Source organism: Temnothorax americanus, unplaced genomic scaffold (genome assembly GCF_048541705.1).
Source record: "Temnothorax americanus isolate GAGA-0224 unplaced genomic scaffold, ASM4854170v1 Scaffold6, whole genome shotgun sequence".
Classification (NCBI taxonomy): Eukaryota; Metazoa; Arthropoda; class Insecta; order Hymenoptera; family Formicidae; genus Temnothorax; species Temnothorax americanus.
Window position 1 is genome coordinate 1,901,857 of NW_027509751.1, and position 24,291 is coordinate 1,926,147.

Consider the following 24,291-nt stretch of genomic DNA (forward strand, 5'->3'; position numbering starts at 1 on the left):
TACGATCGTTACCGAAGCTTGGCCGTGATTTATCATCGCGTCTCGCCGATTCGCCCTCGGATCGATCTGCGAAAATTCCGTTCCGGGAATCCGGGAACGCAAACACGACGACGCACGTGTCGTCCGGAAACGTGACCCTCGGTATCGGTCCGCCGACGCCGAAAACGTCTAAACTTTCGGTCCCATGATGTCTTTTCGATCGTGACTCCGATGTAAACGTATTTCAGATAAGATTTCGAGCGATAAGCCGATTGGAATACAGAAAAGGAGCGCGCTGTCACGGTCGATTTGCCGAAATTTATAGACGATGTTTTCGCGATTGCGACGATTCTAACGGGGGAATATAATTTCCGCGAATGCCCCACGTCGGAAACGGGATTCCGTCTTAAGAAAGAAGTCTAGTCGTAGAATTTGTACGTTTTTCCCGACAAAAAAGAAACGAGTGCACATTCGTTGAGGATTTCCCTACAAACGATCAGGAATATTTTACGTATATAGGCGAAAGACAGAAGCTCGCAGAAAATAACGCCAGCGGTTGCTTTAAAAAATTCGTGATCTGCTCGTGAGTGCCCGTCGTGAAACTGGAATTGGCATTAATAATTTCAAAAGCGCCACAAAACGGGACCGCATGGCTTCTCCGTTCTTGTTCTCTCTTTCCTCTCCACTTGTGTCTCGTGCGTGAAGTGGGATATTAAAACTTGCAGTATTGTCGGGACATTGTACGAGTGCCGTGACGTGTGCGCTCGTTGTCGAATGTCAGGAACGATAGTGCGCGAGAAGAAAGCGTGGGAGGATCCCGGGAGATTAAGCTTGCTCCGGAAGACAGACTTTAGACGAGTACTTTAGATGGAGATAAATTAATTTCCACGTTGTGTATCTTTGTTAGAGCTCCAGCTGAATGTCTTTGTATTTTTTTTCTCTGATAAATTTTCTAGATATTATTAGACGTTCTCGTAGTTCTATATATTCATATATTTAATTGGTTTTAATTGATATATCTCTTTAGAATTCAATTATCTCTAAATATTTCTACAAATATCATGCGAAAAAAATGCGGAGGACTGTATGTGTTTCATAAATCTCTTGTTTTTTTTTTTTTTTTTTTTATATTATTTGGTTTAGAGAAAATTTTAGTTTTTAATTCAAAAAAGAGAGACATATTAAAAAATAAAAATTGACGGTCAACAAAAGAACGAAAAATAGGAGATATTGAAAATTAAAAAAAAACTGCATGACCAGTGACGGTTGCCAACAGTTAATCGAATAATTGATGCATGGCGAGTTTGTACAGTGATAACACGAAACTTTCCGTAACTAAATCACAGTTTCGTGTCCGGTCAGTGTTAACGTTTCATCGATCTTGTGACTTCGGTGCTATAGAACGGATGGCTATACGGACGTACCCGATCATCGCACTCATAAAAGCGTGAAATCCTTTCAGGTAATGTCATTTTGCGGTTGCCGAAGTCACCGTGCGATGATGGCAGCTCTACCAGAGCATAAAAGTTTTCAAACGTTGAACCCGGCCATTCGTTTGGAGACGAGCAAATGGATCGATGCGACTCTTTGTATCGAATGATGCGCTGCAGTTCGATCGTTTTCTCGTCGCTTTTGATCATATAGCAATTACGATATAGTGACATTTTCGAGGATTTCTGAGAAATTTTTGTTAGATATGGGGACGAATTTTCAATTTTTCTTGATTTTATTACCCAATTTAAGAAATTTAATATGAGGAATTATTTTAGACAAATATTTATCGCTAAATGCAATATATGATTTCGATATATAACTATTAAAACTATATAGTTAACAAAATGTAAAAAGTGCACCAAACATCAAGTTCTCGTTGTTAAATACACCGAATGCCCTCTTGAAGTAGCTGGATATTTTATTCAAAATAGTTTGTTGGAGTATCGGAGCAAAGTTTTCGCAATGCATTGATTCGTCGCATATCGACTTTTTCTCGTAATCAGCATCCCGATAAAACCGTGCGCCCGCACGAAAACGATCCTCCTAAGGCATTCTCGTTCGTAGAACCGCAGTTAGCATTTATCGCGGCGCTATTGCCACGAGAACGGTGCGAGTTAACGATAACGACGTGTTCCTCGTCAAAGAACGAGAACGACGCGTTAGAATACCTCAGCTGGAATCTCGCTTTTCTCGACGATGACGGCGGTAACCCCGGGAAAAGAGGGACGTCAAGAAACGACGTCCTATCGTCGTTCGGCGGTCCGTCGAAGATATTATAGTTACCCCTTATCGGCAACGCGTGGCCTTAATAGTCCCGAGGAAATTTTATCTTCTAACGTGACGATTTTAATACACTCACCGATAGCACGTCAATATCTACTGCCTATCTTAGTTAAGTTGATGGAAGGTTTTCAAGATTTTATAGCCGGCTAATGAGATTTAATGTGTTAAAATGGCTTTTTTTTACAATATTTGAAATTTTTTTGTCAGACCTTTTTTTACAAAAAAATTTCAAATATTCAAAAAAACCATTTCTAACGTAAATCTTAATCAACCTTGTTTGTCTCCAAAATGATAAGAAAAAAATTTGTTTGGTAAACTTGGTATGTTCTATTGTAGATTATATGTAAGATATTATGTTCTATTTTGTCGATAGAAGCTTTATTGCTTATACAATGATAGATCGTTCCCAATCAGTTATCTTTGGCTAAATTGTGCGAGAAATGTTAGTACGACAGACTTGTTATGTTATATTAATGCAGATCGTTGGCCATGCCACGACAGAATCTGTCAATCAGTCGAATTCTGTCAAAGCGTTTCTTCGGAGGTGCAGAGTGTCACGAGGAGAATCCGATTTAATCACTGCTTCGAGTAGCTTCGAAGTTCCTGCAGGACCAAGGCGTTTGGAACAGTCAGAATGAGAATCCAATAATAGATCCTCGACACGAGTGAAGTTCGAGTGTCTGGAATCTTGTCGACGGTACATGAAGTTCCGCATCTCTCGACGATGGCCGAGAAAGGGAGAAGGTCCTCGACCCTTCTCAGTGTTTCGTCAGCGCAAAGAGATAGTTTTTTTTTTGTGACTGATCAAGAATTTACAGCCCCCTCATCTTCGAACAATTGAAAAGTTAAAATGTTTTCAAACCAACAGCGTCTTTACGATTTCTCAAATTGACCGTTTATTCGATCAATACATGACTGAAAAATGTTGTTAAAAAATTGAATATAAAGGAAAACGCCATAAGTTTCTATCGAATTTTTAATAAATATTTCACGAAATTTTGCGAACGTCATACAGCAGCTCTGTTGATTTATATTTTATCTGATCAATTTTAAAACTGTTCAAACTTTAAACTCTGCTTGTATAATATAATTGTTTTCTGCCGAGACAGAAATTTCACGAAACTAATAGATAAACAATTTATCTCTGCTCGGGAGTGTTTTGATAGCAATCTGTCACATTGTTCCAGAACATTATCCAGCGAATTCCTTCGAGAGTTAGCCAAATTTGATGGGAGAAGTTTCACCATTATCTCTTGTTTTAGCCATTGCGAGAATATCTCGTACGCGATAGAGTCTATCGCATTCGATTCCCCGTCGAATCTAGATAATCGCCGCGTAAGAATAAAATGTCTCAATAATTTTTTATTGTCTCATTGTTACAACGTACAATAGCTTTATCGAGGAATCGATGACGTCAACACTTTCATTTTGGCAATAAAAATGTCTCGTTTAAGCAATCACTAAACTATAAATGAAATATAATTTTACATCATCTTCCCGTGACAGTTATATTCACGATAAATTTGATCGAGATTATTTCGAATAACTCGTTACACAAGTGATTGCATTATATAATATCAATTACGCTCATTGATGTGTTTGACGAGCAAAATTATATGTAATCTTATACCATCGTTTATTTTTTATAAGGATTAAGTGAGCAATATTATTTTATTTTAATTTTATCTTACTTTTATAAAAAAAAATTATTACATTTTATGATGCTAAAATGAAATTTGTTTAATTCGAGAATAAATTTTTGAAAATTTTATTCTTGTTTTCTTCGTAACTGCTGAAAAAAAACGTAATAAAATATTTTTCAGAAATCCCGCTAAAATTAATAATCTGTTATTAATTTAGAAACAATTGTGAATTGTCTATATGGCAATCTATTAATTTCCGTGCAGTTGTACAAATGATTTTCATATAGTTTTAACACGCGACGATTTTTATGGATGTGTGAGGAATTTATATGAGCGCTCTATAAAAGCAATAAAAAATTCTCTACACGGCGATGAAACAAAGTTAATGGTGAAATTGGACACGTTCGAAAAAAGCGGTGCGCAATTATTGTATAAAAATTCCATTGACGGAGAGGCAATTTTCACGCGAAAAACAGTAAGGCTATATGCGCAGCGGGATCTTAACGGCTTTGGTACATTGCTACGTTCGTTAAAATTATTTCAAGCTCCTGCTATGCCCAATTAATTTAGAAGAACGTAAGATGAAGTTATGGAGGTATAAATTATCTCTTAATAATGCACGTATAATACATGCATGAACGTGAGATGTGTTATTTAAGTTAGAAATAAATAGCGTTAATAATGATTATAATCATTATTATGAGCGATCTAGAAATTAAGTCTAATGATAATGCGCTTATATACTTTTTCTTCGTACCAAAAGACAGCTCTGATTGTTGCACACGTGCATTCTCACGTGAAAATGCGCAATGTTGTCGTTTCGATGCGCAATGTGCACGCGTATAAACGCGCGCACGATCACAAAGGATCGGCCCGCCGCGCCGTTTCGTCGATGCTGATTGTTATTGCTTGTGCTCGTCTTATACTCGTAGACGCTGCCTGAAGAAACCTGATTGGTACATACCTACCGTATTCATTCGTGCCGCGAATCTTTGGCGAGCGATCAAGGAAAATCACGTCGGGGTAACGAGATTCAACGCGCCGCTTTCTCGATCGGAACCGGGTTTCCCTCGTATCTCCACGCTCGTATCTCCACCGCGCCGGTGAGGATGGCTGCCAACCGGTCTGATTGAAAATATACGCGGGAGCAAGTGCAAGTCGTGATCTCACCGCGCGGCCCGGATACCTACCGAATTTCATCTATAATCCGAACGGCCGGAACGGCGCACACGTCTATATTCTCCGAGTTTGAAATTTGTTCGAGCGGAAAAAGCAATTCGTTCGCGCGGACCGCAGAGATTATCTTAATTTTTAAAGGACCGATATTATCTCGGATATTATACCGAGGGAAAGAGCTTATCGTACGCATTGCCCGAGGCGTTTATTGCGACAATATGCATTCATTATGAGATAACATCCCGTGATGCAATTCGCGGAGATACTTCGCGAACAGCGCAGGTGTATCCGCATCGCCGGCTTACGTCGTGCGCTCTAACGATAGCGGAGAGGATACGATGCCTGGCAACTGCAGGAGTACGTATCTTGCCGGTTCTTCTTATCTCCGGTTTCGAGAGTTCCCAGCCCCAGCCGTCTCGTCATAACTGCGGTAGTTATTGGACCGGAAACGGTCGCGCTCTCTCGTCCAATTACGGCGCCTGGCAATCTTCCGGCCAATGCCGTTAAAACCGGGGGGGAAGAGGGAGGGGGATTCCCCGCGGTACATTAAGGCATTTACACCGCCGCCGCTATATTCCCGGTTTCTCCGCAAAAACGGCGGTCATCCTCGGAACTCGCCGGCCGGATGTCCGGCTCGTAGGACGCTCGCGCGCCATCGCGCTTTACGGCATTTGCTCGATCCGACTAACGTCAAGTTTATCGATATGGGAAGCACATGCGATGCTCTCTTTACGGAAGGATCTGCCGACTGAGAAACGCGGAATTCGCTCGGTCGAGGAAAAAAATCGACACACAGCGAAAACAATATCTACAATTCGCTGTTTATTATTCTTAATAATTTTTCTACAATTTTTCGATTTCTCAGCGCGATTTCACCACTCAGCGATTCTACTGCATAACGGGTATTGTTGATGGCGCTCCACGCACGAAATTACGTACAACGTGTATGATGGATGGATATACCAGGCAATTACGGTGAACGGTATCATCAAATGCGGCGCTTATGGGCGAAAGCAAATGTTATGCACGCGAAAATTAGTAAGTAGCGCATTGCCCAACGGTAATCATCCAAATCGTAGTAATTTCGTACGGATCAAAAAATGCATTCATAATTCCGGTTATTTAAATACAAATTGAAGAAACACGATGTTCTGCGTTTCGATATTCATTGCCAGCCTAAATGTTATACATTAAATATATTATACGCAAAGTTATAAATGATTTCTCTATGTTCCACATGCTTTAAATTAAATTGAAGATCTATTGCAAGCAAAAGTTATAGACAAATATATTCGCTTTATTCGAAGAGAGATGTAAGATTTGATAAAGTACGTGCAAAACAGTATACACGTCTGAGTTGACTGCTCTAATACTGAATGATTCTAATTGGCTCATCCATTCGCAAGAGATCGGGGCAAGGAATAGTTTTCGCTTGATCGGTATTCCATTTCCGCGATTTCAGATACTTATCCTCCGGGGTGAGCGATATCCGTTTTCTTTTATCCGTCTTAAGGTTGAGGATGAGTTTATTCTTAATTCTCTATCTGACAAATGCCGGGAAATTGTTTCCACGTGAACGAAAAAGGGGTTTGAACGTGATGTCCCTAAAAATTCATATTTCTTCTAAATTCTTTTTAAAATGTCCGTGGCTTGGCAAAAATTGCGAAATTATATATACTATAAACAAAAGGATAATTGGAGAATTGGAGTCAGTTGAAGGGTACAGGAAAAAAACGATCAATATCCGGAGTAATTTTGAGAAAAATGCAATTTTAAATTTCAAGACATCAGATATCTTAGAAAGCTATTGAAAAAATTAATACAAAATTTTTAGTGATTATTGGAACGTAACCTTAATGTTTACTTAATGTTTACGTTGTATGTTGGATTCTGATGGTTCTTCCTCAAAAGCGCGTGGATTATGATCGTTTTTCCCTCAGCACGGTACATCTTTCAGCCTTATTTCCAATAAAACGTAACTTTTTTTTATCAAAGCAGAAATTATAAAAATTATTTGAAAATGCCATAATAAGATAGCATGATCAGATCAATTAGATCAATTTCGACAAAAAGTGCGGACTTTGATCAATTTTCCCCTGTACCCTTCAATTATTTTTCGAATCAGAATGTGATCTCTAAGCGGCTGATGGGAAAAGTTTGCTCTAATTTCTGTAATTACGTCGAAATTGCTGGGCTGTAAATATTCTGGGCGGGCGAGCACAATTGGTAATTTTTTGCGATAATGAAAGTTCACTAGATTTAAGTCTATATTTGCGTAACAAATTATTTAAAATTCGACCATGGTCTTGATATATTTTTTCTCTCTCCTTTCTGCAGATTCTATTGCTTTAACACTGAATAATGTGTGTGTGTTTTATTGTAATATGAAAACATGTTTAGCTATAAAAGACATTGAATAATGTTTGACTCTACTTTTGACAATTTTTAAATATTATTTAAATATTTTAACACAATTTTTGGATTATAATTAACTAAGAAACTTGATATTACTACATTAAATTTTAAATATCCAAAGATCTTTTTTGATTGAATTTTTGAGGATAAGATAGTACATTAAAGAATTCTGGAAACTCATATATAAATTACAGGAAAAAATGATATCAAATATAATTTTGTATAAAAACTGTTTCTGAATTTAATTTTCAATTTTAACATTCTAAGCTGGTGGCTATGGCACAATTTGTTTTATGTCGTAAATTATTACACGGATTATATCTATTGCTGCATGACCATCACGTCTATCATAATTCGCACCTGTGTTTGATCGTTGATTTCGTTTTCTCTTGTCCTATTCGTTCGCCTTTAAGCACTCTGTCGCCAGAGCCCGAGCTTGATATCGGCCAGAGAAGAAGTAACCGTGGTCCGCATTGCCTGTAAGTTACACGAAAGTAATCTAACTTTCGATAGGTATACTTAAGGGGAACTTTACACATTGGCCATTCCACGTAGCCGGCTACTCTTTAGAGTTTACTTCACGCGGATTGTACACCGCACACCTTGCGGTGTGTATCGATTTCTCTTTCACCGCGGAGCATCAGCAAACATGCTCGAAAGTGGGTGATCGCGTATACGTATGCGACCTTAATAGTGCGCGTGATCTGCAGCGATGTGCAACTTTCTATCAAAAATTGCTCGGCACGGGCTCGTTGTCTCCTTCACGATATGCTAGGCGCGATAATAACGCGATAATAACGTGCGATGTTATGAACGATCACGTTTCATTAAGCGATGTGCGTTAATCGCCAGATGTCAGAGTAATGCGTCTTTTTCTTCTCTTGCGGAAATTGGAAAGGTCTTATGGTGTCTCACGCGTGACGAGCCGTTGGCCCGTGAGTTGCATTCTGTTTTAATGCCGCGAGCATTACGCTTATGACTCTATAAAGTACACGATTATGATATTATTAAGGTAAGTCGGAGCAGAAAGATGCCATAGAGTTAAGAAATATTATAGAAATATATGAGCATACCCCAATAGTCACAACCGCTTTGACATTTTTGCAAGATGATACTTAAGCTTTCACATAGCAGTGCTGAAAATACCCACCATAAAAGTTATCGTTAAAATATTGAAATGTGATTATATGTTTATCCTTGCAAAACTAGCATCTTGTTCCAATGCCTGGGTAAGATGTCACCTGTAATGGGGAAAGATGCAAGTACTGTGAGAAACATAGCAGCACTCAATAAATAGAATGTACCATGTATACAAAAACATTGATTTGTTTTTAACAATAAACTATTAAACTAATAACAATTGGTGGACACAATTTTAGAAAAAGTAATGTTTTTGTTTCAGATATTGAATATTGTAACAATAATATTATATTTATATAAAAAAACTCAAATCTAACATAGGAATACAAAATTATATGTCAGTAAAATAAAATAGCCACACTAGTGGTGTTTTTCCTGAATTGGCATCTTACATCACACTGATGAAGAGAAGATGTCATCTCTGACAGTTCACACATTGACGTCATAAAAGAAATGGCTATTTGAATTATGAGACAGCCATTTCACACACACACGTGGTTTCAAAGTATTAAATAAATTTACTTTCGATGAAAATATATTATGAAAGATCTTAACAAAGAGAAGAGTACGCAATATCTTAAGAAGCTTACTCATCACTTGGTTCGAACAGATCTTCTTAGATTCTTCTCCTTGTATGAACAATCTCACGTTGACGACTAGAAAACATTATCATCTATCGGATAATGAACGAAATATAAGTGACATCTTCAACCTATTGGCTTCTTCCTTAGACTTATATACCTTATAATATTTTACTTGAGTTGTGACGTTTGTTCGCACAGATGAATACGCGAAATATTATTCATAGAAATAGAAGTGAAAATATTATTTGACATGCAATATAATCAAAATAAGGAAACAAACGAGTTATTGCATTATTTATGTTATTGCGTTCTTTATTTATTATATAATAATTATGTTAAGCATATATGAGTATATCGCTTCTATTAGATAAGATGATATACTTATTAAGCTTGTCAGGTTTAAGGTTTAAGGAACAGATTGCAGTTACGCGATGCAAGCTCTGAGATACCGTGCGTTAGACGGGAATAAATCCATAATGTAATCTCGTGAATCACGAGAGCGATACATGCGGATCTCATGCGGCATTGCGGTTTCGAGTGTACACAATCAGAGCAATTTCCCTCCCGAAGAGGCTTAGGAGAGGCACCGCGACTGAACTGGATCACGTCGATTGTCCCAGTCGAATCCACCGCGGATGTCGGGCGGACGGTTGATGAGTACCGGAAGTTTCGCTCGCTCAGGATCGCAGTAAAACAACTTTCATCGTGACACCTCAAAGCCTCGTCTGTCGTCAAAGGAACACTCGTTCCCTTTGGAGGATTGGGACGGGCAGTATGGCTTCTAAGTAGAGTGCTTTGTGCTCCTTGGATGTACGTGCGCTTCCGGAGGCTTTTGCTCTCACTTTCTCCTCTCCTTCTCTCTTTCTCTTTCTCTCTTTCGGCTCTGAACTCTACCCGCAGTTACTTATAGTTAACTCGTTAAAAGGTAAAGTTAAATTATGGATATATGGTGGACCGTGTTCACTGTCGAAGCGTAATCTTTGAGATTTTGAGTCCTACGGAAAATAATGGCCCGCTGGGAAGACAGCGTTTTGTCAATCATTTTTTTACAGGACGTAGTTGTTATCCGTGAAGGTCTAAAACAAATATGAACGAACCGAATATTCGTTCCAAAAGATCTGGATCTTTTTTTTTTAAATAAGATTTTGAAGATTCTGATTATATAAATATATACATGTACATATAACGAAATATGCATTATATGTATAACGATTACATATGACACATAAGATATTGAATATTAAGTGACATCTTTTAAGTTTTAACGAAGTTTATAAATAACAGAGGATTACATTTTAGTTTTTATATGATTTTAAGTGTAAAATTATTCAAGAATAAAAATTTAAATTATATATAACAATTATTAAAATGTTTTTGACATTTAAACGATCGTTATTTTTACCAAACTCGAGTTGATAATACTTTCTCAAACAAGACTCGATAAAATTTTTAATAATAAATATTTCCTATTTTTGCATAGTTTATAGTCCGGATAAAAGCACGATTAATTTCAATACTCGTCAAGTATTTGAATTTACATAGAGCACACACTTGCGCAACAGTGGTGCAAAATATCGCTTGAAAGCGGGGCAAAAAAGCTTGTTTTTGTGGAACGCCTATTTCATATTATCATCGGTGCGACAAGTCGATATACTGCCGTCGGGGAATTCGCGCGGCCCAAAATACAGTGCCACTGCGAAAATTGCTACGTCGCATGGTAATTGCAATCGCGTACTCATAGTTTGAATATTTATACTTGTCGCGGCGTTCGGTCGCGTGTATTTGCCTCCGTAAAACACGAGTTCTCTTAGAATCCTCTTACAATGTTACGTCGCGCTGCGGGGTAGCTACTGACGACGGTTTCACTCATGGAGAGCGGATCTACCAGCAGAAACTAATTTCGCGGAACCGCTTGAAGTATTCATTAAAACGGCTTGTGCGACATTCCCGGCGTATACATGAGCGCAGAAAGGAGAGAAATATAACCGATTCATGAAAGACTCTACATCCGGTTCTATATACCGATCTCTTTGTCAGAGGGACACGGAAGGCGAGTCGCAAAAGGAACTCTTAAAGGCACATATATACACATACAGTGCGTTTTTTTGCAAACAATTTTACGAACAAATCTCTGTGAATTTGTCCATGTTAAAAGTATTAACAGCATATATAGGTTTACTTAAATAGACTTACAGTACACTCGAGAAAAAAAAAACACGGTAACTATTCTTAGACGCCTTGTCGTGCACCCTCTTTTAAATAGAGCACGCACACATGAACCTTTGTGCTATTATAAAACGAGCTATGTAGAATCTGCTACATAGCGAATAATTTACGGACGTCCCGTGGAGAATACATTAGCATGCATCAGTCCAAAATAAACGTCATATACGCTGGTGCGAAGCACCGTGTAATCACCGGTCTTTATCTCGATCTCACTGTTGATTGTTTTTCCGACACTTCTTTATAGTGCAATATCGATGAATAAAGGTCGACATGCAACGAGCAAATAAGACTCACAAATAAGATATATAACCGTTTCTCATTTTTTTTCTTATTTTTTTTTTACTCTTTTACTCGTTTATTCTTCTGCCAATAGCTTGTGCACAAATATCTCTTGTTGGTATGTTAATATGTCAATTTATCGTTCACTTCGTTATACGTGGCCGATGGCAATAAGTTACGTTACGACGTTGTTGAAACTACACAACGAACGAATACCTTTTTATTCTGATTATTTCACGAGTATTCTCGTACAATTTACAAAGCTTGCCCCCGGGAGAGTGACTCTGCGAGCAGAATGGTTAAATCTTTTTTCTTCGCTAGCCGAGTTTAAATTTTTTCCGTAGCCTGAAAAATTTCCCAGTGGAGATGCGAGTATTATTTACACGACTTTTTTAACGACGCAAATTATTAACAGCGTGATACTCGACGAAGTAAGTGTATTATAAATATCGACAATGGTGACCAATCATCTTACAATTAATAGATTAATTATTTTTTTGGTTTTACATATATATGTTAATGAATCTCGAGTTTTGTTATATGTAAAGCAAACGCGTTCTGAAGAAAGTTCATGATAATGTGAAACAACGAAGGAACATAATCCCGAAAGCGTTAGAGTTAGGCCGAAGGGGTTTGCCGGCAAAGTTCGCCGGAGATATTTGTACCGGAACTTTGTGAAGACTTTTCGTCTCGGTCGAGGAAGGTGAAAGAAGAATGAGCGCCCTTCGAAGGACGAAAGGGTCATGGGTGCGAGGGACGGGAGTTTCGAAGCCACCCGTGGCATCTCTTTCGGAGGGCGCACTCAATTTTCCGAGGCTTAACCGCTCTACGGCGATGATGGTGGGTGTATTGGTGTGCCTCTCTCTCTTTACTTCCGTCTGCACACGTGAGACGCAAAGTCGCAAAGGCGCGCATTTCTTCCCTCGCGTCGTATATACGCGACGTCAATGGAGCCAAAGTTCCCGTTACTAAAAGAATTCGAGTTTCTTCTGGATGGATTGCCGCGCCGTCTGTCTCTGTCGAAATTTATGTTTCGGAAATAATATCGTTCAGTTTTTCGGATATCAAACGTTTTATTTCCGCCATTCTATTCTATTGCGACGAGCGTAGCGAGACAAAATTTGATGATAGACTCTTTCACCGTACGAAGGCTGCGTCGAGTTCCAAACTTCTCGGCGGAATGCATCGCAGTAGGTATTGCATAGTCAGTGTACTCTGAAGCATCTCTTTTATTTTGTCACAAAGGTATATTTCTGACTAAAATTAAATTCTACGTGCGCTTTCGTTTATATATAGATATAGAAAGAAATTCAAATGTGTTTAATAAAATTTTCATAAATCATTTTTAAGTATTCAAGAAATTATTTTTTTTATAAACATTCTAACTACATTTACTAGTATTTTAGATATTTTAGAACACGCTTGGCTTCTATTTATTCCTATAGGTTACAACTTTCTATAGCTTTCTTTCTCATAAAAAATGATTAAATATATGGATAGGTTGAAATACATTTGCTTATATTGCTATTAAATATCTGCAATATGCTTCACGTACATCGCTCCGTGAAGAGAACGTGTTCGTTTTACGTTCTAAGTTTGTTCCACCCATCGGCTTGATCGATTAAATGACACCCCGGGGAAAACGGAATTGGATATGGTGGTGAAACTTCCTCCGTACAATTTCTCTTTCGTGAAAAGTTTCGGTTCCTCGATCGGGCCTTTGCATCAGTCTCTGCTACAGCGATATTATTAAATGTTCAGCAAATTTTGGCGCGTTAAGCCCGGGACCTAAAATGCTAAATTAAGCAGGCGTTCAGCCTTGTATAATCTTATTAAAGTTCCAAATTCCAAAAGTAGACGAAATTAGTTTGATCCGCCGGCGACGCTTAGTCTCAACCTTCTTAATACAGTCCGAAGACAGGAATTCCATTTACCTTGTAACGGAATACGTCAGTCTCAGCTTTGAGGTCTATGTCCGTCAACTTGTCTTACTATGTTTCGCGCACGAAGATCCTATCATAAAGGAATTCACTAAAGAGGTGACATAAGCTTGTAGTCTCACTGCCCGCGGTGTCAAGTAAAGTGATTGTAAATTTGTGTGACTTTCAACGTTATTTAGTTAGGAGAGAAATCTTATTCTTGCGGTTATTATTAATTTCATCATTTATTAAGCCTTCTGAAATTTAATTCACAAAGATTCCTTTATATTCCATTAGAAATTATTTAAATAATTTCTAATATGAATATTTTACGCTTTAATAATGTTTCTAGAGAAAATCAACTTTGGGTTTGACAAGAAACAGTGTTATATGCCCGCTAATTGTGCGGGACGTAACTAGCTCTTAAACTAGCGTCTAGAAATTGGCTCACATCTGAAGCGAAGTTTATAGGTAATGTAAGAACGCGTGCGTGGAATCGACGAGTGCGAACGAAAGCGAGTCTTGGGACTTGGGAGCGGACTTGGTGCTAGCCGCGCACCATCCACGAGAAGGGTGGATTAGGTTGGTTTAACGAGGGATCCAAAAAGGGAGGAGACGTCTCAATCGCAGACGCATCAAGAGGGATTCACGTATAGCACGTTGCTCCTGAAGGCCCGTTCACACGGAACCGACGATTAATCGCGAATGCCGATCAACCCTCCGTGTCAAAAGGGAACTGAATTCCTCCGCTCGATCCGACAAAGACTCATCTTATCGAATCTCTTATTTTTTCCGCTTGTCACCATTTGATTTGCCGAACCATATGTGCGGCTCAACGATAAAATTATATACGTGTTATGTCATTTAATTATTTCTCTAGATAGAAAAGCGATTGAACAAGCAATTTTGTTTCCGATATGAATGATTTTTTCATAATTCTGAGAAGAAAAGGTGTTTGAAATGGAAGCAAAAACATTATAGGATTAATATTTAAAATAATAATTATAACATGCAACAATCATAATAGTTTCTTGTATTTTTGCAGGTGAGTCGATGGCCTAGCAGCTATAGTTTTACTTTTACCGATGTGATTCCAAAAAAAAAACCCGTAACTTGATATTGGTAAGTTATTTTTCGCTTCGCATTACATTTGAAAATTTCCTATAGGAGTGCGAATCCGCACAATAATCACATTCATCCTCTCAGTTGGTTCAATTTGCACATTGATTCAATTTCCCTGTCCAATGCGAACCCTGCGGACCCCGCGATAACAATCCGATTTACGGTATCCGCAAAGAAGCCGCCCGGGATTGCAAACAAACAAGCCCCATTCTACGGATGGCATGTCGATTTTCTAGCGTAATTATTATACGTGGCACGCGGGAGCGCGGTGGTCCCGTGTCTTCTCACTGCAATATCGTGCATGGACATATTCGTCGCCAAAGTTGGGAAATGCGCCAATTTTTTTGCTGCCAGCTTTGTTACGTGATGAAATTACGCGAGCGTTTCACGGTCTTTGTGTTACACGGGCCGGGCCTCCGCGCGACTTCTGCTCTGGCATAGAAAATATGTCATTTCTGTCGCGGACACAGACATTAAATTACTGCGGAATTTTGTTTCACCCTAACTCGCACGCTCTTTTAATCCGCGCTTTTTAATATGGATGAGAATAACTCCGCGAACAAATTGAAAAATAATTAACTTCGCGAGGCACATTGTCGCTGAGATAAGCCGCCATGCACGTAGAAAGAAAATAAAAATGAAAAAAATTTTCATTTAAAAATGCGTTTGACTTTTTTCACGCGCTTTACCCTTTTATACAGATATTAAAAAGCGAAATCCTATGCAGCGCACGGTTGAAAACGCTAACGTGTCGTCGGTTAACAAAAAAGAATGGACGCGGTATGCATAAACTTGTTCTCAAAGCGTTTGTATAAATCTCTTTGCAATTATGTATTCTAGATAGATAAAATACCGTGTACCTAATCATATTTATACACGATTGTTGCAATTAAGACCATTAATGTTTATTACCAGACATACATATAAAAAGAATTGAAGAAAAGAAGTAAAAATTATTTCTTTTCAAAGTTTTACTCTGATGTAGCTTCTTTTATATAGATATCAAAGTGAAAGAACACACTCTCGCAAATTTCATACTGAGAAATACTGATTTCCGCTACAGCGTAGCGAAGTAAGGTGCCAATAGATTGCAGCCATATAGAGAAAATGCATGACATTGTGACTTTTGAGAGAACGCGCTACTTTTTCAATTTCTCGCAGATTTTTCATCTATTTATTCCAGGCGAACCGGGGCGAACCGAGTATACTGTTCGATATTATAACCCGCGTAGAAGATTATTGTGGGATAGAAGATATTTACCTTTAACGATTTTATAATTATGTAAGTTAAGCAAGACACCTCGTAAATACGTAGCATTCGAAAGTCCGCGGTTGCGTCTTCACACCACACATAAATCTAACGTTTCACGACCGTCTCGTAGATTGCGATCGCAGCATTTCGCTTTCGCGTTCATCGTCGCTGCGTGACCTGGAAATATTATTTCGGATCGAGAAACTATCTGAGTGTGAAATACGAACATAAATTAGCTCGCGATGTTGATCTTTCGTTACCGATCGGAGAGTGATTAGCGCGCACAATCGATAAAATTCTATGTGTGTTAAAAAAATGAGGGAAGCTATATATATCAGCAGATTTAAGTCTCGCGTGATACACATTTGAAGGATTAGTTGAATCAGTTCCGCAAATAAAGCAGAGAAAGTATGGCTATAATCGTGGTCCGCGAACAAACTCTCGTCGAGTTCATGAACCAATAATTCTGCGAAAATCCCACGCTGCTTTCGCTTCGCGGAACTTACACTCGCGTTCTTAAATAAAGAAACTGAACGGGCTTGGAAAAAGCAGCGGAGAAACATAAAAAGGGAACGAATGGAATGAGGAAAAGCAAATGAAAAAGAGAGTAAGGAAATGAATTTAATGGAAAAGATGGCGCAAGATGCGAGTACCGAATTACCGCTCCAAAGATTTCTTTTGGAAATCGGCATGCATATGATTTTCAACGACGAAATACATTCGCGTTATCATTATTCGCTTGACATATATTTGATTATAATGTTTGGATGAAATTGCAAGGATTTCAAGAAATATATCTATACGCGTTACTATATACGGTATTAATTGCGATCCCCGATCTTGTCTAGCCGAGCCGAGCGTGATTTATGATGATGAATCGTAACGAAACTCGACAACAGTTACACCGCGAAGCGGGCGCGGCGTTGAATAGCGCTGAGATTCGCCAAATTTCTCCGGATATTTCCGAGATTAACGAGCTCGCGCGAGAGTATCTCGCGAGAAATCGCGAAAGCACGACGTATCGTTCTTCGAAAGTAATTTGGCGTCGCGGCTCGATCCCGAAGATTACATATTAAAGTGCTCGCAATGCGTTGATTCAGGACGGAAGAGAAAGAGCTCCCTTATGTAATACGCGTGAAGAAAGAATATAGTTTGAGGTCTCATTGTTCTTTCGAAGTGAAAACGACACCGATCTTAAACGCGTCTGACGTCTTTGTCGCGAGATGAAACGTTACAAGCGTCACATATATATGTAATTGGCGTACAGTAGCTTTCGTAAGACTTGCGTCAAACCGCAAGAATGCAATTTGCGAATGAATTTGAGGGGTTGACTTTGTCTCGACGGAAATATAGAATTGGATAATATTGCAGTATTCAGCACTAAGTATCTTGGTAATTAAGCTCCAAATTAATATTTCATTAACATAAAATCCGCTTGCAATTAGCTGAGGAATAATTAGAGTTGGGTATACGCGTACTGAATTTATCTTGGAGGTCGCTTTCCTTTCGGAGATAAAATTTTCAAGAAAGATATTTTAATATTTGCAAATATTTGAATTATCTTTATAAGAAAAACTAAATTTGCACATATATATAGATTATAGCTTGTTTTAAGATAATTCTATGACTTATAAATAAGTGGACAACGTTTCTTGAGATAATGTAGCAATCACCTTAATCGTATTCAATTTGCTTGAGGAAGATCGAATTAATTCGGCTGACTCGATTAATTAGGGTGGTACAGTTGATTTGGCTAGTCCAATACTCCAAACTGCATTAATGGAATTGGAAAAGCGTATGTAGGATGTCCATATACTAGTCAAGGCTGTCCCTTGTTTGATCGATCTCTCGATAGTATTTGAGACAGATTCAAGTGTTTACTTGTTAAGATGATAATGTGTGTACAAATATTGACTTAATTATTCCTGTCAGTTTTCTTATCAAAAACGTATTTACAATCGTAATGCCTCATGCTTCTGTGTGTCAATAGAAAACTATTGCAATATTTTCCGGAAAACAAACAAAAAATATATTGTTATTATAATTTTTATATAATCGTACAAATAACTTCGCGTTGTGTTCAAAAATAAGATTAATTAAACTCTATTTTTCTGATATTTCATATATTTCATCTGATATCAATGTCTCATAAGCGAACAATACATTTTCGCGTTTTAACAACCACATACCATAAACCAATCACAGAATAATTTAGTCAATAGTAAATCGTATACTTATCGTAATTACCTTACTATCTATAGCTAACATCGCTGATTAAACGTGCGGTATAAACTCGTTGCAGTCTCGCGCGGAGATTATCCCGCTTTACATTGCTCCCCGAGGACCACGTAACTTCGGTTGTCCTGTTTTATTCGGCAAGGACTAACAACACGTTAGTGCATATTGTGAAAGGAATATGCTCGCGCACGTGCTCGAAGTACTTAATGCTATCAATTATCGCGGCAGACTTCATCTTTATATATGTATATCTTTTGTCTTCTCTGATTTACATTACTTATATAATCTGCAAGGAAAAATTAACATTTACTTATTAGAGAAATTAGAAAATGTGTCGCGTATCCTGAAAGCAATTATCTCGTTTCGCTAATTCTTTGATTTTCATCTCAATTATACTTCAGTTTATAAAGTATGATAAATCATATAGGTAGTATGGTAATATAAATAACAAATTCAGAAACTATACTGAACGTTATAATTGTATTTTATAGCTGAAAATATTCTGCGGTTAGCGTATATTTCTTATTATGTTCATGTTGATGGTCACCGGGAGGAAAAAATACGAAGAATTTTATTTCTTTCCCATCGAAACCATTAGCAGGGCCGCGACTACGTGCAGTAATTACCATTATACCAGTGCAATTATCACGTTTCCAATGTGGTACTTGCACTGCGTTGTAACGGGGTGTTACAAATGAACTGCGATAATTAGAAAGTGTAGCCACGGAGACTATAGGCATTAGCATAAGCATATAATCCTAAGAAGTACTTGCAGATTTCATGGAAACGGTTAGATGTTGCAATAAATGGAAGGGAAAAACGAGAAAAATGGCTGAACAGATAGAAACGTGTTATGATAATATATATGATGCGTCCGCGTAGCTGCGCATATTGATACGAAATTACAGTGAACACGGAAAATTTAATTGCAAAGCGTTTGTTATTCCTGCTTCATAATTATTATAACGAACGTTAATTGCGCAATTGAATTAAAACAAACGTGTAAACGGTTGGCTTAAAATAAAGATAACGATCATACGTCCTTCATTTTCGCAATTGCTGATATAATTATGCAACTTTTATTGCGCGTTGCGGTGAATCTAATGAATACAAATATAGGCCATTGCGTTGCATGCGTGAAGTTTATTTTTAGCAGCTTGTGCGATGTGTATTATGCTAACAGATAAAAGTGAACCACTAGGCATAATTTAGAAACTCAATTAAGGTCGTTAAAATTTGTAGCAAAACATTGTTTTATCTACAATCTTGATTGCGTTTCTCTCTCAACTATGATTTACATTGCATTTAAATGAACTGCATTTAAATGGACGATTAAAAAGGCCGTCGAGTGCTCATTAAATTTTTTTAATAACGATTACAAGTTTATTTCGATCGATACATCGTCGGTGTGAACCGAAGAAGTAATGCGCAGGAAATTGTAGGAAATTGCCATTTCCCACGCCACGTTTTCTTCGCAATCATAATTATATTTCCATTTTGTGCTTAAAAGTATCTTTGCGTTCGTGCTCGCGACAGGCACCGTCTCGCATTAGAGTCGGTTTAATCAAGCTTTAACAATAATGACGGCAATATCCGTACGAGTTTCCCCTCAATCCATTATTGCCTTTTTATTTCGTCCACGATTTCTGGACGAAGGTAATTAAATTCAGATTACTGGGAGCTAAGAAGGGAAGGAAACACGCGGAAGGGGGAAAAAGTAAAGACCACAAGGCATGATTCGTCTAAGTTGTATCCCCCGTTTTCTTACGGCGATAATTGGAGGTCGACCTTTATCCGGCTGAAACTTACCTTCGTGATTCCTCTTCCGTGATTCCTCGAGTCTCTAACGAGGAAAACGGTCATGCATCACCGAAGATGGACCTGATAGGTCATTAATTTTCCCGTTGCTCGAAGCCACATTCATGCTTTGATACGATTATACTTCTGTACGTTATACGTCCGTTACGAGTACGTTCATGAACCATTCTCAAACAGTTCCGACATGACAAATGAAAATGTAATTAATTGCCGTTTCTTCTATCGCCTCTGAAATTTTTTCATTGTGCAAGAAATTCCTGTCTTCTTCTTTCGCGTGGCGTAGTATTTAATAGATGAGGAAAAGGAAAGACGAGGAAAAGAAGAAATATGTATACTTTAATGGAAGGTTAATGAAAATTGACATGTACAAAATGTTCTTCGCTTATGTTTTCATTATGCATTCTTTGAGAAATACAAAGATGTGCTTTCTACATTAATAAATAGGACAAGAGCTTAGATATATGGAGGGAGAACAAAGTAAGGGAACGAAATATGGAATATTTCTCGTTTGTCAGCGATGCTCATCGAAATCGATTTGCCTAAAGCAAACTTTTTAATTCGTAGAATGCTCTATATACTTATATATTCCTGCTCCGTTTGTTTTTCCGCGAGAATCTCGCGCAGTTGTATCAAGAGAGAGAAATGCTCATTTACGGAAGAGAAAACAAACGCGAGAAGAGAAAGAGAAAGTAAGAGTAAGAAACCGCTGTCTCTATTCTCCCAGGTCGCATCCCGACAGTAATAATTAGAGCTCGACGATTCGTTCAGCTTAAGCGGAAGCCGTGTAATAGAAATAATCTAGTATTAACGTGGGGGAGCGAAATTCAAGGTGGTTAATGTTTAAAACGCTCTAAAACTGTTTTAGCCATCGTTCTCTCGTGTTTGCTCTTCCCACGAGTGAATACAGACACTTGTTTCGTTAACTGCTAATTGAGAACAAGCGTTTGTTAAGTGGAATTTTTTAACGGAATCAGCTTTTGATTCGAAACACGGCTGCACAAGCGCGAGCTATAGATCTGTATATTTACCTCTAAAAACCATCAGAAACGTTTTATTTATATTTCATTTATGTGAACATTTCAATGATTGACTTGAATAATTTTCAATCTTCAACGAGATACGATTTTGACGTACCAAAACCGAGTATGAGTTGACGCGAGTCAGTAAAAGACGCTCGGTACACTCCGAAACGACACCGGAAGAGTCAAATGAACGGAATTTGCTGATCGATTGGCGGCCGCGGGCGAAGCGGTGGTTCTGGCAACCAAGGCAGACCGGCCAATGCGGCAACCGCACTGCAGCGATTCGTCGGGTCGTCGTTTGAAAACCTTTGAAAAGGCACGCGCGCATACGTACATTATCGCTTATCGTAATTACATGCGGTCGCATTTGCGAGGGCCTCGTGTACGCAAGAATGTAAACTCGGAAATAATGGTACGACGCGCGCTAGGCAGCGCGAACGTTACCTACCTCTACCGTATACACGGATGTTCGTGCAGTGCAACACACGCTTTTAGCATTCCGATTATTCGTGGCGGGGGGTAATCGCGCTTTTCGCTTCCGCCCGACATAAAAATTTGCATGTTGCACACCCCGGGACGCTCGCGTACCGTGCGCCTCTCCGCGAACACCGGCTTATCGCCGGTATAATTGCGCTACCACGCGCGGCGCATTCGCGACAGGGGCTGTTTAACGTCAACGGCAATATCAGAGAGTGATTTACAAAATATTTTTATTACTTCTTATTGCCAAGTAAGTATACGTACGTACATTTCATTGCCCTAGAACTTTACGAAGCAATTCGCGGCGCGAGCTTTACGAAGCGATTCGCGTGCGCACAATATATACATATAATACATGTGAAAATAGTAGTGAATTCTCAGATTTTCTTCTGTCTAAACTTTCCAAGATTTTTATTGGCAGCCGATTTTGCTCATTTTATGGTCTTCCATATAACGCCGACCGACTTTGTCCATTCGTATAATCAGAAACGCATGTATTACGCATTGCACGTATAATAGATGCACGCACGTCTTTCTCCAAGCTCGTTGGCGCGCAGTCGCCAATCTGAATAATTTACATATAATCGTCGAAATATGCCTAGATACGGGCTAGATTACTTATCTGCGAGATATCTGCCAGACTTGAATAATTCCGTCATACCTTGATTATGCGCCGTTTTGTGCAAATACCCGTATACTTTGATTAATCGTCGCGCGCACATTAATTGTTCGAGGCCTGAATACTCCAACGACCAGCAGTTTCCCTTCGTCCCTGACCATCGCTAAGTCTGAGATTGGCCGTAATAAATAGCACACAACGTGCAATAACCATATTCAGGCGCTCGCTAATGCGGATTTAAATAATAATTTAAATTATTCGGTAAAACTTACGTATGCAGTACTTTAACGAAAATGCATAAGTGCGGCGGTAGCAACTTTAATTGCATGGGCAATTTAAATCGATTACGCTTGGTCGAGCGCCTGGTTAACAATTTCTAGGTCGCAAATCTAGAAATATGCATATATATTGTAGCGTCATATGCCATAAACATAAAAAAAAATTAATTAACTTTATTATTAACAATGACGGTGCAATATAACATGTAAAATGTAAAGACCCTTTCAACTAATATTAATATATATGAAGAGGGAGATTTCTAAATGTATCTTGCATCTCATTTCACGATAGAACGTGTAATAGCTTTGCAAATGCTTATAGGGGGATCCCTCCAGGATCTCATCATGCAATCACACATACATAAGCGCGCACCCATGCACGCACGCACGCATGCATGGGCCCGAACGGGTGTACGCGTGTAACTCCAGCTTTTACCCCCGGGCCACATATTTATGCGCATTTACTCATGCAGCTTCGTGCATATCAGCACCGACGGGGGCGTGCGCCGCGCACTTTAAGCGCAAGATATTTTCTCAGCTTTTGATTAATGGTCTCGCGAGCACCAGGCAGCCTGTACGCGCGGACCATTAGCGACCCTGAAACGTTGTAAAAACCTCCCTTAAACGCCGCATCAGTGCACCCCTCTCTCTCTCTTTCTCTCTCTCTCGCCGATGAGATGCGCGCGTGCGGTATGCACGCGCGCTGCAACAAGCCATAATAATTATGCGGGGGCCGAGAGATACGATGACGCTACGTCGCGCGACCGGAGGAATTTACGATTGCAATTAGTCCGTCGAGTTAATTGCTCAAGCTACCGTAATTAATAATTGTTAAGCTCAAAAGTATTTATGAAGCGGATGGCGCGATGGCCCGACTATGGTGCCTGGATACGAAAGTTTTGGGACGATAATCGGCGGAGGTGTCATGAATAAATATATTCGTGGCACAGATATGAGAAAACGGCGAGCGTATCATTTAGAATGTAATGTGATCATTAATAATGGAATTTTTACGATCGTAATAATATTACGTAAAATACGAATGTTATACTATATTTTTCATCACGCAGATTAATTAAGGAATGAGATTCTATATTTATTTTTACTACCCTATATCTTTATCCTAAATCTGTTTTATGGTTGTCGATATTTTTAGTTATATATATTTTTTTTTTCAAAAGCACTGTTTTTCAAATATATATAATGACCAAAATGCAAGTGCATAATATAAATTGATTTAAAATGAAATATTACAGTGAAAGACAAATAAATTGGATCATATCTACATCATTTAGCTTATTATGATCAGTTACAATACAAATCATACCTCAATAAATCATCGTGAGAAAGTTTCAATAGAGATGCGATTATCCACTCAACCCCAACTTGAAATCGCGATGACAATCTAATCATTCGACCGACAAGTGCGACGTACCGTTGCAATTATTATGTTACATCCAATAACGATAGAGCCGTTAGCGATTATGCAACAGCATTTCCATCTCCGTGGCCACGCTATTGGATTCCGTCGCGTACAATACGGCGCGAGAGTAGTCAAGAACCCCGCCTAGGTGCACCGGGCGTGCAAGATCGCGCGCGTCAAGGACGACGAGTTCCGAACAAGGCCACGCGTGTTCCGTAATCTTACCGATTATTACCGCTTAACTGCGGGATACCTCGCATCTCGCACCGAAGCCCGTATCCCACCGGACACCCACTAAATTCCTCGCGATTGAGAACAGAATGAGAGAGAGAGATAATGCGAGATTTATCTTTCCTCATCCGCAGTCCTTATAAAGCGATGCGGAATTCAATACTCTCGGC

At 38.8% G+C, this 24,291-nt stretch overlaps 1 protein-coding gene and 1 long non-coding RNA gene across 4 annotated transcripts in view; both read left to right on the forward strand.

The window, feature by feature from the left end:
• The window catches only part of Pgant2 (polypeptide N-acetylgalactosaminyltransferase 2), a 191,559-nt gene that overhangs the window by 63,543 nt on the left and 103,725 nt on the right, over positions 1-24,291 (forward strand). The gene's annotated exons all lie outside the window — the stretch shown is intronic.
• The window catches only part of LOC143904933 (uncharacterized), a 41,117-nt gene continuing 31,503 nt past the window's right edge, over positions 14,678-24,291 (forward strand). Inside the window, exon 1 of the long non-coding RNA XR_013259072.1 lies at positions 14,678-14,760. This is a non-coding gene — a long non-coding RNA (uncharacterized LOC143904933). The remainder of the gene's footprint in view (positions 14,761-24,291) is intronic.